Here is a 14,396-nt window from a genome sequence, read left to right on the forward strand (position 1 = left end):
GAGAAAGCCATTCATGTGTACTGAAGGGGGCACAACAAATACAGTGGGTAAGACACAAGTGTAATTTTTCTGAAGATTCATAGCAGAGGCTTATTCTGTTTATTTGCCATAGTAGATTAGTGGCAGGCTTCAAAACACTGATAAGATTGAGCAGTACTTGTGCTTTGAAAGCTGAGGGCAACCCCCCCTCCTTCCCATAAAATGTTTAGTAAAGGTAATTTTAAGTGATTGCAAATGCATCATGTATTTATGGAAGTTCCCAGTAAACCTAAACACAGTGGCCTAAGCAAGTTTGCTTTTTTCATTATAAGTCTTTGCTTTTGTAGGAACAGTAAATAAAAAAAAAAAGAAAAGTTTCAGGAAGAAAAGTAAGCTTTTGCCCAGCAAAATAAACGTGGCATTAATGGGCCTGTAGTATGCTGTGGTGCCACACTGATCTCAATTTCTTATTTACATCTTGGAGCTGCAGATGTTACAGCCATGAAAGTGAACGATGTTGATGCCTTTTCTTGGTCTTAAAATCAAGAGTCAAACATGGTTAGAAGGGAAAAAGGGATTTTACCTTGGTATTTATTTTAAGGATCCTTAGGTACATGACATCCAGGTGGAATGCACCGCAATGCACACCCCCAAAAGATTGGGTATAACATTACAGGTCTTACTTATTGGCTGATCTATCAAAAATTCCCCAATGAGAGGCTTGAATGAGCCTCCTTCCCCAAGGAGCCTTCCCCTGGATGGTTCTATCTTGGTTTACAGAATGTGTTCTGGAGAGGACCTTGGGGTCTGGGGCACACTGGTCCTTAGCAACGAAGCTTCTAAAATGTTTAGTCTCTTAGCTTGACAAACAAGTCCAAGAATGTAGGGAAAAAGCACTGAGAATACAGAAGTTGTGAAAAAGTATAACAGGGGTATAAAAGAAAAGGGAAGAAATCATCATGGCATCAATGTTACAAAGGCAGCAGCCCCAATGAAACTTAGTGCATTAGATTGAAGCAGAAATGAGTTCTGCAGATCTGGTTTACTTTCCAAGTGAAATTGATGTGTGTGTGTAAATGGGAGCACCAAAAAGAACCTTCTAAGAAGGTAGACTGTACAGGATGAATTTCGGCAAAGCTGAATGCTTTGTCATGAGATCTGATGAAGTTGTAGTTATTTTCTTTGCATGATATCTAATATAAAGGCATATAAATAACAGATTCAAAAAAATACAGGCCTATAATGCCTCTCTCCTGTCTAGGGAGAAATTAATTTGTACATGCTGCTTGCAAAACCTTTTGTAAAGGAGTTCAGACTCCTTCAGCAGAAGGTGCTATATAGGCAAATAGGTCAATTATATCCAAGTTCAGTGAATTTATTTAAAAAATTGACCACTAAGGAGGTACTAATACCCTGATAAAGAAAAAAATCCCATGGTGTTCTAATGTTAACCTGGACAGCAACACAAACAGTTGAAAAACAGATTTAAGATTGAAGAATTCAGAACAGTTTCGGCTTCTCCAGTCTTTCTTTTTATAAAATTCTGATTATGTTCTAAGATTTAGGAAAAAAAAAAGGTAACAACACCTTCCAGCCCTTTCCTGAAAATGACCATTTTAATGCTTATTTCAACTACAGCAGTTGTGCTGGCCTAGATGGGAGCTAGTGAAAACTATTGAAGGCTGAGCTTATTCATGGACTCTGCTTCCCCCTCAGCTTCTGTGCTTCTCAGTAAATTCACCCTGTGCAGGCAAAGCATTCTTGATTCATCTCTCTGAACAACCACATCTGTGGCTTAGGTGGTTCATCTCTTTTTATGAAAAGGATTTAAGCTTCACAGAAATAAATTATTCCCATATTGTTGTTAGTTGTAACAGTAATTTTAGACAAAGTTGCTTTAGATGTGGGGAAAAAGAGTCTCCGTCTTGTTTAGGTGACAACTGGAGACTTGCATGAGAAGTAGAAAATGTGACTAGTTCTTTATGATATGACATTTTAGGACAGATTGACAAACAGCTTGAATGACATTTGAAATGTGAGATGTTGTAAGAACTCACTGCCTTTGCTATATGTAAACGCTACTGGGAGAAAAACAAGCTTTTATTTGAAAAAGAAAAAGGATGAGGGAGAGAAGAGCAAGTTATGCTTTAGGCTATTTCCTTGTGTGATTATAACACCTGGACTGTCTTCAGAAAATGGCATGTCTTTCTGCTTCTATAATTTCAGAGTGGTTATTGACTGACTAGTAGGGGGCTTTTTATCTGGTGCCTTACTGAATTCTTTGCAGCCTCTTGACTCTGTTAGGAAGCTAAAATAGCAATTTTAGCTATCAGACATAGAAATCATTAACAACATTTATTGACTTCTAAACACTCTTCTGTTATCTCGATGCTGTCAGATCGCCCTTGCCCACTTTCTACAAAACATAATTGAAAACAATGACATTTCTCAATTTTTGTGGACAGGTTACAGACTGGAGAAGATTTTTATCTGAGAAAACTTCATTCAAGATGAAGCTATAAGAAGCTGCATCTGCAAGCGGTAAGAACAGCTTTAACAAAGAAATCTCAACAAAAAAAAACCCTGTGTGCCTTTTCTGCTTTGTCCTTTGCATTAAACTAAGAGATGTTTTTCAGAGGTCACATAAGAAAGTTGTAGTGGAAGTGACACAGAAATCCATTAACACTGACTTCAGATTTCTATATTTCAGTATCTATAGCTTCCTTGCATAGCTCAGGTCAGTTTTATAGTAACAATTAATGCTCCGGTTTTAATTCTTTAAATTTGATTTATGTATGAAGCTCCTTCGAAAGAGTAGGATAGATAACATTGCAACAGCTTCAGGGTGAGGAAGTGAGCAAGAGTAATTAAATGCAGCTTTAAGGTAGTTCTATTTATCGAAGAGCATTCTACATGACGAGTAATAGTATCCTGTCAACTAAGAAATGAAGAAAGGGCAAAGGATAATTTAAATTAAAAAGCAAAGAAATCTTTTAATAGACCAGAAAGTAGGACACAAAGCTGAAAAGCTAAAAAGGAAGCACAGTGTAAAAATGTAAACTCTTTTTGTAATACATTAGCAAGTCAACATATTTCTCTTATGTTTCACTTTGTATTTGGAACCAAAGCTACACACAGATACATCTTGCTGGAAATGTGTGATTATTTTTATTTAGAACCTTGCAAGGTTCTCTGCATATTAAATACAACAAAGGAGTTAGTAAATTGATGTATTAGAATGTTAGAAATAAGGTAAAAAGTAACTTGTATGCTTACTGTTGTGAAATGCTGACTTTGACAGTCTGGGTATGCTAAGTTCTCCCATGTTTTGGAGTACATGTGAAAATTGGGAGTGGTGACAAAAAAGTCTGCTTTCTAATGCTGTATAATAATATCAGTTCTGTATAATAGTATCTGTTCTGAGGGTGACATGGCTGGAACCTTCTTTTCCCCCTCCCTTCCCTCCTTTAAGAAAACAAAATACTACACCTGTTTGCTGAGCTTTGTTCCTTTTTGTCACCTTTGTGTGCTTTTTGTCTCACAGATTGTCCCTCCTCCATAAATTTACCAGACAGTAACATCTTCTACTTAGACATCCTATACCATGAGACACTGTGAGCTTAAAATGCTCATCAGATCTATGTAGGTGAACTGTATTATTTGTCCTGATCTGGAATCTGTCTTTATTATTATACTTTTTGAATGCTCATTGTGTCATACTGCCAAAGGAAAATAGTTCTCCCTGCCATCTACTGCATTTTGTTGAATTTAAGCAGGTTTTACCAAGTTTCTGTCAGGTTGCAGTGCTGTGGCTGTGTGTAGATTAGATGCTAAAAATTGTGTGAGAAGGATAAAAGAAAGGTTGAGAGGATTGGTCAGGAAGTAGCAGGGCGTTAGGAGATGGGTTTGGAGTGAATTCAGAGTGAAGAGGCTGATCAGGATGTGTAGGAAGTGGATACGTTGTTCTCAGACATAAGATGCGGAAGGCTGGTATCAATTTGTTGGGAGGAATGTGATGAAAAATGAGACTCTGATAACTGTTTGAAGGTTTGAAAGCAATCTTTGATGTATTGTGAAGTACGTGTCTGGGGACATTTTCTAAAACCAAGGATGGCAATGCTGTCAGCTCCATTTTAGATGAGGTCTTTAATTGTTTAATGCTGCTACTCTGTGAATAACAGAGTACAGAAAGTCGCACTTCTGCTAAGCAGTAGAAGTGTTGAGGCTGTGGGGTGCACAGGGAAGGTGCTTGAGACGGGCTGTAAATGGCACCTGAGGCTGTGGTGTGGCACAGGAAGCCGTGTCACTGCCATTGCTACAGCCAGCTTCACGCCTGCCAATGGCCAGGAGCAGTGTGGGACTTCATGGAGAGCGGGTGGTGTTAGCTCCAGAAATAGCTCTGAGGCACCGTCCTGTTGCATCACTTCAAAAAGAGTTAAAGTGATTATCAGGCCATGCCCACAGTGGGTACTCCCTCCAGTAGTCCTCTGGCAGAGGTTTGCCCTCAGCTTTTCCTAAGTGCCTGGGTTCTCCCTGTGGTTTCTGAGGTAGTTGTTTCTGTCACTGAATGTATGTGGATCACAAAGGTAGCCAAACACTCACTGGTGTTGTGAACTCAAATTTACTGCCTGAACAGTGAATCCCAATCATTATGGGGCACCTGACATTTAAATAAAGAAACAAAATGCCTCAGCCTTGATAATTCAGCTTGCTGCATTCACATGCTCATCATTTTGATTGTACAAGGGAGGGAAGGAAAACTTGCCCTGACATGAAGTGCCAAGTGCAGCCAGGCACCAAACTGCAGCAGGTGTTCCCAAGGGATGAAGGACCTGCAATTTGCAGGAAGCCTACTTGGGAGGAGTAGAGGGCTGTCTGCTTTTGAGCAGCAAATTTGCAACTACTTGTTGAAACTTTTGCCTGATGACTGTAGTTGCTGTTGGCCTCTATGAAACATACAGAAGCTTGCTTGCTGTACCGTGGTGATTAGAAATATTAATTTCATTGCACACGAAAATCCCTAATGAAAAGTCCCTAATTAAAGGTTGACCATTTTCTGCTACTGTTAATTTTTTAAACTTTTTTTTGCAAATGTAATTGCTGCTATGATTACAGAATGCCAAATTGAGTTTGGGGACATATGCAATATTCTTTTACCACTAGTCTAGTCAAATAATTTTTAACGAGACAAAGAGCTCATTGAACAACCAAATTGGTTTGTTTATTTCAGTAGCTTAACTGCATTAAAATCAAAGAGCTTTCATGGGCAGGGGGTAATCTGTGTCATTGCTGGACGCCATTAATCACTCCCTCGACTGAGGGCAGCACTTTTCAAAAGTGACTTATAGATGATTGAATAACTTTACTCTCTACACCATTAATGGTTCCCAGCAGGCTGCTAGCGTGCAATCACAAACATCTGTGCGTTTGAAAGTTTCCACTTCCCCAAACAGAGACACATTTTACAAAGCAAGAAAGAAAAGGGGAAAAAAAGGAGAATTTGTTTTGCATGAGTGGCCTTTTGGAAAAAGGGCTAACGGAAAATGTTCATGCTTTAACTCTTATGTGTTACAGTATCATCTGAGTTTACCTTGAGATCTTTATGCTCTCAATGGCATTAGAAGATTTTTTTGGTTTTAATTTGTTTTTGTTGTTTTTATTCCATAGGATCTTTCTGACATTTGATATCCAGTAGTGAAAGAAAATGTATCCTGCTTGCCTAGTAACTCATGGATGTTTTTGTTTTAACTGTGTTTAAAGTAAATGTAGCCACTTACCCCTAGACACTGCAGAGTGTGCATTATTTATTCAAAGCTGATGATTCAAGTCCTTTTGGAAACCAGCTTAACAGAACAGAGAACAAAAATCGTTTCTGCAGGCAGTCTGCTACTTCTAAAGTGGTCTTTTAGACAAGCATTTAATTACTCAGGGAAAGAGTGCTGGGCATTGATTGTGTTTCCTCTCTTCACAGTGTCACTGTACTTCCTCACCACACCTGTCCCAGGTGGGTGCTGCATAGCTGTTGTGACCATCACAGAATCACTGAGTGAAGGTTGCTTGAGACTGGAACAGATTGTCCAACCAACCACCCATGTTCAAACCATATTTGTTTTCATTTAGCCTCTTCTAGCACGTTTTATAGAGTATCTCAGCTTTTTACTCTTGAGGACTTCCAGTACTTGTCCTACATATCCTGTAGAGTATTAATCCAAGACTAACATCTTAAAAGCATGAGATTGATGATGCTGTTTCACAATTCACTTTTCACTGTTCTTGCAGTGAAAAGAGCTCATCTAGAAGGACTTGATAAGTAGAAAAAGGAAAAAAAAAGGATGACCCAAAGGAAAGACGAAGAAGGAAGAATGCCTCCGTTATCGGTCAAAGATAATTGGTTCTGTACTGAATACGCATTTTAAGTTATCTATGGGTGAGGATATGACAGGATTAATCAGTTTCATGAAGCAGTGAAAATGTACTGCGTAATTGAGAGGTGAAAGGTTTGCATCCGTTAATCAGATTGGTACTTGGGTAAGATAAAGATAGCCTTGAGTTAGAAGTCTAACAATTAATAATGAAAAGGAAAGTGAGATGAACTGTGTGTGCTCTCTAACAGCTATGCAGAATGGGACTCCTAGGTAAGTATCTGCTACTCCAGAGTATAACAAAAAGTTGAGGTACAGTGGGAGAATAGGACACCTGGAATTTCTGTTAAGTACCTCTTTGACAAAGCTAACTATGATTTTAGAATACTTGGCATGTTTGCCTATTCCAGCATTGCTCCTGGGAGTGGGAAATGTTAGATGGATTCAGAATTCCCACTTTACTACCAGATTTTTCATGCTGTCTCAAATAACTTGTCCAGATACTTAGGCATCCTCTAAGTTGCTGCTTAACGGGTCTTGTGTCCCTAAAAATTCTTCCTATCAAGTTACTTTTTATGTGAGCTTCTAATCTGTTTAACTTCTGTGGCCTGTGGTTTAAATGTGCTCATCACCGGTGTCTTGGACTGAGCACCCAGGGGGTGATTCTGAGCAGAATATATGAGTTTTGAACTTCCTGAATGTATTCTGGCATGTCATCTGATCTGGTAGTTCCTATTGTTGTTAAGAAAATGGTGGTAAAATCATGGCTGGTAGAGGGATCATGGTGTGCCCTTTTTTTTGCCCACTCAACTCATATGTTTTATCTGCACATGTGTTGCACTACCTGTTTCCTTCTCTTTAGATTCAGAAAATTACTTGATTATTAAAAGCAAATCCACAGTAAGACAAAACTGTCCCATGTACAAATCCTTCCCAGCAGGAACTCTTCTGTAGCCAGAGGAATTTAAGCAGCTACAGTAGCAGTGAAGTGGCAAGGATTGGTCACAAAACTTCTTTGCCAAAAGGGGATTTTGTTTGGCCTTATGTCCAGCCATACAGATGGTCCTGATCTTGTTAAATGCTTTCTACTACCCAAATTATTTTACATGTATATTTATAATATGCAAGAGAGGGGCTTTGTTTGTCAGGACCAGGAAAATGAGTTTTCATCCCATCAAAGCAGAATCGATAACAGGAGGATCATTAGCTACTGGCACTTGTCCTGGAACAGAAACTGCAGCTGCTATTAAAAGAATGTGTCTGTAGGTTAAACCTGTCTTTAGCATGAGTGTCCTGTAGAACATCATGAGGACAGCATATAAATCATATTCAAGTTTTAGAATCCTTTTCTTTCATAAATTAAATTAAGAAATTTATTTGTTCTCTGGATTTCCCCCCCTGCCCCCATGTCCCCTAGTGCCTGTAGGTAGTGTTGGATTATTCAGCTGCAAATAGTTTGTTGAGAATTTATCCCTAAAATTCAGTTTCTTTTTTTTTTTTTTTTTTTTTTTTGTTTTTTGGTTTTTTTTTTTTTTTTTTTTTTGTTTTTGGTTTTTTTGTTTGTTTGTTTTCATTGTTAGTGACTGAAACTTGATTACTTAACTGGTCTTTGTCTTCTCTGCTGCAACTGTCAATGCCAGTGCTCAATTCTGCTGATGGATTTAGTGATACAAAGCTGGGCTCCGATCACCAGTGTTTTCTGTAGGCAGAGGGCAAGCGGTGATATCCAGGAACCGTAACGAGCTGAGAGTGGGTCTGGGCAGGTGCTGGTAGGCACTGGCTGTAGATACCGTGTTCACTTGTGAGTTACTGGTTTATGTCAGCTCTGAGCTTTTCCAGTGAAATTTCTCATTGCAGCTTCTGAGCAGCCATGCTCTCAGGGCGTGGAGAGGGCTCCCTGCACCAGCCCAGTGCATCCTGCAGGCTGCACAGCGTGCTCTGGCTGTTATCTCCTGCCATGTCTCCATACAAGCGAGACCTTGTGGCCTGGCTGCAGGAAACCATCGGGGTCGTTGCAGAAATGGGAGACTGCACTGAGTGAAATGTGCTCTACACGGATCTACAGGTGCTCTGATTTGGAGCTTGTGTGTTTTAGAGATCACAGTAACTGAGGCTAAACAAACCCAAGCAGCCTTTAAAAGAGGTAATATAAACAAACAAGCATGTACATCTCTCTTCCTAGATGCCTTCATTATTCCAGTGGTTTGGAAGTGAGGCTGTAACTAATCTCTGGAAGTGTCAGCCTCCTTTGTTTATACCTGCTTTCTCATCTGAATGATGGAGTCCCACCCTCTCTCATGCTTGCAGTAAAGTTAATTTGGGTTTTTACCCCACCTTCTAAATTGGTAATCAAAAAGTACAATCATATGTTGTGCTCTTGACTAAGTTTCTTCTGCATCTACCTTTGTTGACACCAAGCATTCATAGCAAAATTTTATTCTCCTGTTTTTGTAGAGAATTGTCTAGCTGAAAACTGAACTCTAAGAGCATGGGGAAAAGTAGTGTGAGCAAAACCAAGCCTGGATATTTAAAAAGAAAATCCAAACTCGTACCTTTACTAATCAGTCTGAACTACGTATAGATGGAGGTTTTGTATTTTGTGAGAACATGCTTTTAGTGTCCTGAACCCTTTGTCTTTGCTCGTAGTCTGGCTTAGGTGCGGCAGCAAAAGCTGTTTGCAGTCTTGCACCATGGCATGGAAATGGCCAGACTTCAACAGCTTTTATGTATCTCTGCTGAATTCCACACTCTAGTGATATTTTTAAAAGTAGCTTCTGCTAAAGCAAAGGCCTGGAAGAAACATTTTTTTCTGGAAGCAGTACTTGTAAAGGAGTGATTGAGGAGTAAGGTACTAGTTAGGGCTTTTTAAGAATACTGAGTTAGTAAGAGTTGCCTTTTAATAAAATAAGATCAAGTGTGTAAGATACATTTACAATATAGCTCTGAAGAGTGTATATGTTCCTAAATCACTGCTGACTGTTTTATGCTTTTCATCCCCAGATGTGAATTTTGAGTACAAATAACAGTATTTAATACTCAGTACTAAAAGTAAAGTGTATGTTTGGTCAATAAATTAAGGAATTATGAAAGGAGTTTTGGATGGTCTGAGTTCACATGTCATACAAAGATAACAACATTAGCTTTATATGAAAAACATGGATCTTTTTGTCCACTAAAGGAAAAAGAGCAACTGCTAATCAAAACTACAATGGGATAGTAATAAATAAATTGGGCAGACATATTTTGCTGTGGGTCAATTATGCCACATAAAAAAAGAGTACAACTTTCTTAGTTGTATTAATATAATACAGCACTAGGGTTGTCTCCAGTGTTCACTTCATACTTACCGACACCAGTTTTGACTGGAAGCTATTCAGTAATCATAGAATTGTAGAATATCCTGAGTTGGAAGGGACCCACAGACCCTCAAGTCCAACTCCTAATAATAATGGTGTCCATTTTCTTTTTCCTCTGCCTCTGCTTCTGCCTCTCCTCTCCTCTCTTATTATTCAGCAGGGAACAGTCCAATTGTTCTGGAAGCTAAATACTCTGGTACAGAAAATGTTAACACTTTTCATGTTATGGTAAGTGCGGGGAGGTCCTTCTCACAGCATGGATAAGCATCCAGGGTAGTCTGGCCTGCCTGCATCGTGAGCCAGCAGTGCAGAGTGATCTGCTCTTGTGATGCAGAGTGTTGGGCAGATCAGCTCAGTGTTGCAACCACTGTGGGCTGTGTAGCAAAGGAGCTAGGAGTCCTTTTCCAGTGGGAGCTAGAGTCCTGGTGCTTGGACTCGTGCATGGAGATGTCAGTGAGAGTTTCCTGGCACAGAAGTTTCTTTCTGGCAACACTTTTAAGCGCTTTTTGTTTTCAGTCATGTAAATTGTGTGTGAGCTGCAGAACAAGGTATATAAAAATGGAAAAAGAGATTAATATTTCTCCTTTGCTAAAGAGCAGGTGGTGGAAATGACACACCTAGCTATTTTGTGCTTTTCACAACTGGGCTGTTACCACCTGGTTTGCGTTAGAAACTGTGAATGAGACTAGTAAAAGAAGTGAACAGAAGAAACTGGCATCTAAGCTAACTACTTTCCCATATCTTAAGGTAGAAATTAAAAAAACCTTTTTTTTATACTTGCAAGGGTAATTACAGCCTGATGAGTATCCTTATAGAAAACAGATTTTTGGCCTTGGGATACTTTGGATTGTGGAAGATAGGCTTCCAGAATAAAAACAACATGTTCAGGCATTTTTAGGTTTTTTTCTAAGAATATGCAATAATTATTTCTTAGCTTAAAGACTTCAGGATAAAAATAGATAAAGCAGTGAGTTGAAAAAGTCTCTTCTGCCCTGGCCAATGGGTTATTGTCTGCTCTTTATATTTAGCTGTATACAAGCAAAGATATGGAGAGAACTCTTCCCCCCCACCAAAAGCTTTGAAGGGTGCTGTTCTTTGTTTCTGAGTGGGCTAGAAAGGGTATTGCTCAGCTTCAAGCCTTGGCTGTCATTTCTTTTAGTATGTATGGAAGTATTCCCCAGCTTCCAGGAACAGACCTGTGAAATCTGTGAGATGAAGACTGTTTTTTAACAAATGTAGTCCTGGTATTGGTTTGTGTACTTATTAAGTTACATTTTGAGTATAAATTCTTTGTTTGCAAAGTGCAGAACACAATTTGTTGCTAAACAAATTATAAACTAATGTAGACTTTTTTTTTTTTTGCAACAAGTCATCTATGATGCTCTTATTTATCTATTTTTATATCAAATACCATCTGTGTTCTTTATTATAATACTGTAGTTTTAGCAATTAGCGCTACATTGATAGAGCTGTACCACATATGTTTATTTCTTTACTAGTTGGCATTGATTTTTTGTTCCATGCTGTTAGTTCTGAAATCTGGAACTCTGTTGCTTACCTCTGAATTGCTGATCCTTGAGCTGTGAAATACATTTCAGGTTGTTTTGCTATTATGTAGATTAAGCTTAGGATATTTTAAACCCCACAATGCTGTGTGTGTTGATTTATTTATTATTTAAATACAGTACAACTTACCTGAGGTAGCGCAATTCAAATGCAGAAGACATTTGCTGTGCCTCCTGCCCTTTCTGGGAGTTACTGCTCCTTGAATAATTACTGTGTAATCCTTATGCAAGTAACTTCTGAATGAATTGGTGTGTTTTGTAGTCAGAGTCCTTTGTTTGAGGGATAGGGTATTTGGCCTTTTGAACAGGAGGATGTCTCATTAATTATCCACCAATGGCGTCCTCTGACCAAGGAAGAAGTGATACTGAATACCGAGAGGGGTTTGTGATCATCTCTGTTCTACTCTGACTTGACTATAAAGTCAACTGGAGCTAATTCTGTTAGTATAATTCATCCCTCTTGCAGATTAATCTGAACTGGTCAGAAAAATTAGAGAAAGATGACTCTGTGGGAAAGTATCTGATTTCCTCATTCCCACTCCTACAACACTGAAGATGATGGCTAGTTAAGGACCCTCCCAGAACTACCGTTTCCATGTTGTTTGACTCGGCTGCATTGAATGCATCCTGGTATTCAAAACCAAAACAAAACAGCTTTGTGTGATCAGAAGCACAGAGGTACTACTTCTTCCTTGGTGTCCTGTCATGCCTCTCGTTATCATGCTCTGAATGTGCCCACACAACACCTAAAGGCAGAAGGAAGCTTGTTCTGTTTGTGGTTCAAGCTGGCTGGCAGGGAGCCAGCTCCCATCTGAAGGCAGTGCAACTTTTCAGTTCAATGAAGTGTCAGACTTAAGTTAACACAATTCTGCTGTGTCTACAAATCTTATTTTTTCCCCTGGGTTTGTTTGGGCAGCTTGGAGCTCAGGAGGTATGACCTTTTCTGCAATAGATGACATAGCTGTATGCTTTATCACATATGCCTTTTTTTTTTCTTTGGCAAGCAATTAATTGAGATTCTTCTTAGAAACTTTAAGGCTCTTCACTTTTTCTGCTCTACCTACATGCCCAAATTTGCTGTTTGGAACTTTGAACAACAACAGTTAATGGTTTTGGCTTTTTTTTGTGTTCAGTTGCTCTGTTACTGCAGCACTTAAAAAACAGGGTATGGAAGAAAACCAAAGTAAAGAATTTATAATTTAGAAAATTTGTAGCTAACTTTAAAATTGGAAAATCTAACCCAGGGATTTTATATCTGTGTTGTGACAGTTTAATTCACATTCCACTTGCAAGCTAGGCACCCAGAAAACAAGGGAGGTGCCTGTGGGAAGTTATGTATATGACTTGTCAATTACAGTGGAGTGAAGGGGTACTACTACCCCCAAACTTTGGCTGGAAACCTCAGCTCCGTTGTTCTTTCCTCTATAACCCTCAGCGTTACTAAAGTGAGAACCTACATGTAGATGGCCTCTTCCTGCTCCAGACTCTCCAACTATAAATAAATGTGTAATAAAAGTGCAGGACTGAACATGAGATGTTGGAAAAGGACAGAGCATCAACAACAGTCTGGTGAGTGAAACTGCAAAACTCAAGCAGCTTCCAGCACTGGCTGATGAGCCTGTGCATGTAACGCAGCCAAGTCCAAGCATCAAGTGACAGACCAGTAGTGGCTGAGAAAACAGGGAGTGGAATTAGCAATTTGAAGTACCTGTGGTTAGCTTGAGCTGTGCAAGGGCCACCGTTTAAACATGTTTTTCTGCTCTACGTGAAAATTTTGAGTCTGTGGATTGGCTGCACTCTTTCTGTATTTATCAGAAAGGACCACTAGGTGCAGGAACTGAGTTGGTGGCAGGTCACCTAATTCCTTTGACCTTTCAACTGGAATAGCAAAAGAAGCCGAAGTCACACTTTGCTTACTTTTTTAATTGCTCCTCTCTAAAGCAGTCATGGTATTCTTGATAATACAAACAGAATTCATTTTTATCAGCAACACTAATTTTATGCTGGTTTCAAAAACTTGAAAATGATCTTTATTAGAAACTGGAGGCCGATCCTTTTGAAAGAAGGCATGATGAAGTCATGAGGGTGCAGGCATTAATCACATCTGCTTGCTGTCAAGCAGGTTTTATGTTCCCTGGATAATCAGAAACCTTGGCTGCTGCTTTGTCTCTTAGCAAGGCTAGCTATGCTTTTACAACCAGAGAAAAGAGAAACTACTTTTTTCTTTTCTCAAGGTTCATCTAGATAGCTCTGGTAATTTCTACACATCTGTTAGCTGGGACTGAAAATCGTTCATTAATTGGCAATGTTCTCTGCAGCAAGGAAATATGATCTCAGTTGTAAGATTAAAGCGTGACCTGTTCCTTTTTAGTGCCAGACCTATATTTCAATATTTGTAGTAATTTTTTTGAAGGGCTTGGCCTGGACACCCATTAAAATGCATTTTTTTAACACTTTCTCCAAAACCTGATAACAGTTTCTTTTTTTAAATGTGCAAGGCTGTGATTTACAGCCCCTCTCTCCAGCTCTGGGGGCACTGTCAAGACCTATGGCTGCTTCAGCATGTGGGTGGGTTGGCAGGTGTGATAGCAGTGCCTGGACTGTGTCTTTTGATTCCACAACAGTTTCTTGTCTATCAAAGGTGGTGTTGACCATGAGTTTTATTATTTAAAAGGGTTTTTGTGTGTGTGTGTGTGTGTGTGTTGCTTCAATTTTAACACCTTTAACTTAGGATTCTGAAAGGTGTGTTGTTGTTGTTACTTATTTTAAGGAAAACTACTTGAGATGAGAGATTGCTATGTAGTCATTCTTTTAATTTGTTACCTATTTTTAGTTTCTCTTTTGTTGCATGGTTGGAGCAATAGAGCTGATGTGTGTGCAGGATCAGCCTCTTGCTTGTCTTTGGTTCCTCACAGTGTGCATGAGAACTCAGGGGAGTTGCAGATTTAGCAGTTTGTTCTTAGTTGGAAGATCTGATGTTAACCATGATAGTTATACATATAACTTCTGCCTGTTCTCCACTTCAAGGAAGAAGATAAGCTATGGATTTTTGTTCTTTGGCTTCATCTGGGGCTGGATTAGAGGACAAGGACATCGAAGATTACCTTGTTCTTCACTATTGTTTTTCTCTCACT

At 39.2% G+C, this 14,396-nt stretch overlaps 1 protein-coding gene across 4 annotated transcripts in view; it reads left to right on the top strand.

Annotated features, from left to right (window-relative positions):
* The window catches only part of SEMA5A (semaphorin 5A), a 322,127-nt gene that overhangs the window by 16,593 nt on the left and 291,138 nt on the right, over positions 1–14,396 (top strand). For 2 of the 4 annotated variants that reach the window (XM_048312054.1, XM_048312047.1), the window contains exon 2: positions 2,445–2,520. The exons of the other annotated variants lie outside the window; for them this stretch is intronic. The gene's annotated coding sequence lies outside the window, so the exon portion shown is untranslated. The remainder of the gene's footprint in view (positions 1–2,444; positions 2,521–14,396) is intronic. 4 annotated transcript variants of the gene reach the window in all.

The sequence above is a fragment of the Corvus hawaiiensis genome, chromosome 1 (assembly GCF_020740725.1).
Source record: "Corvus hawaiiensis isolate bCorHaw1 chromosome 1, bCorHaw1.pri.cur, whole genome shotgun sequence".
NCBI lineage: Eukaryota > Metazoa > Chordata > Aves > Passeriformes > Corvidae > Corvus > Corvus hawaiiensis.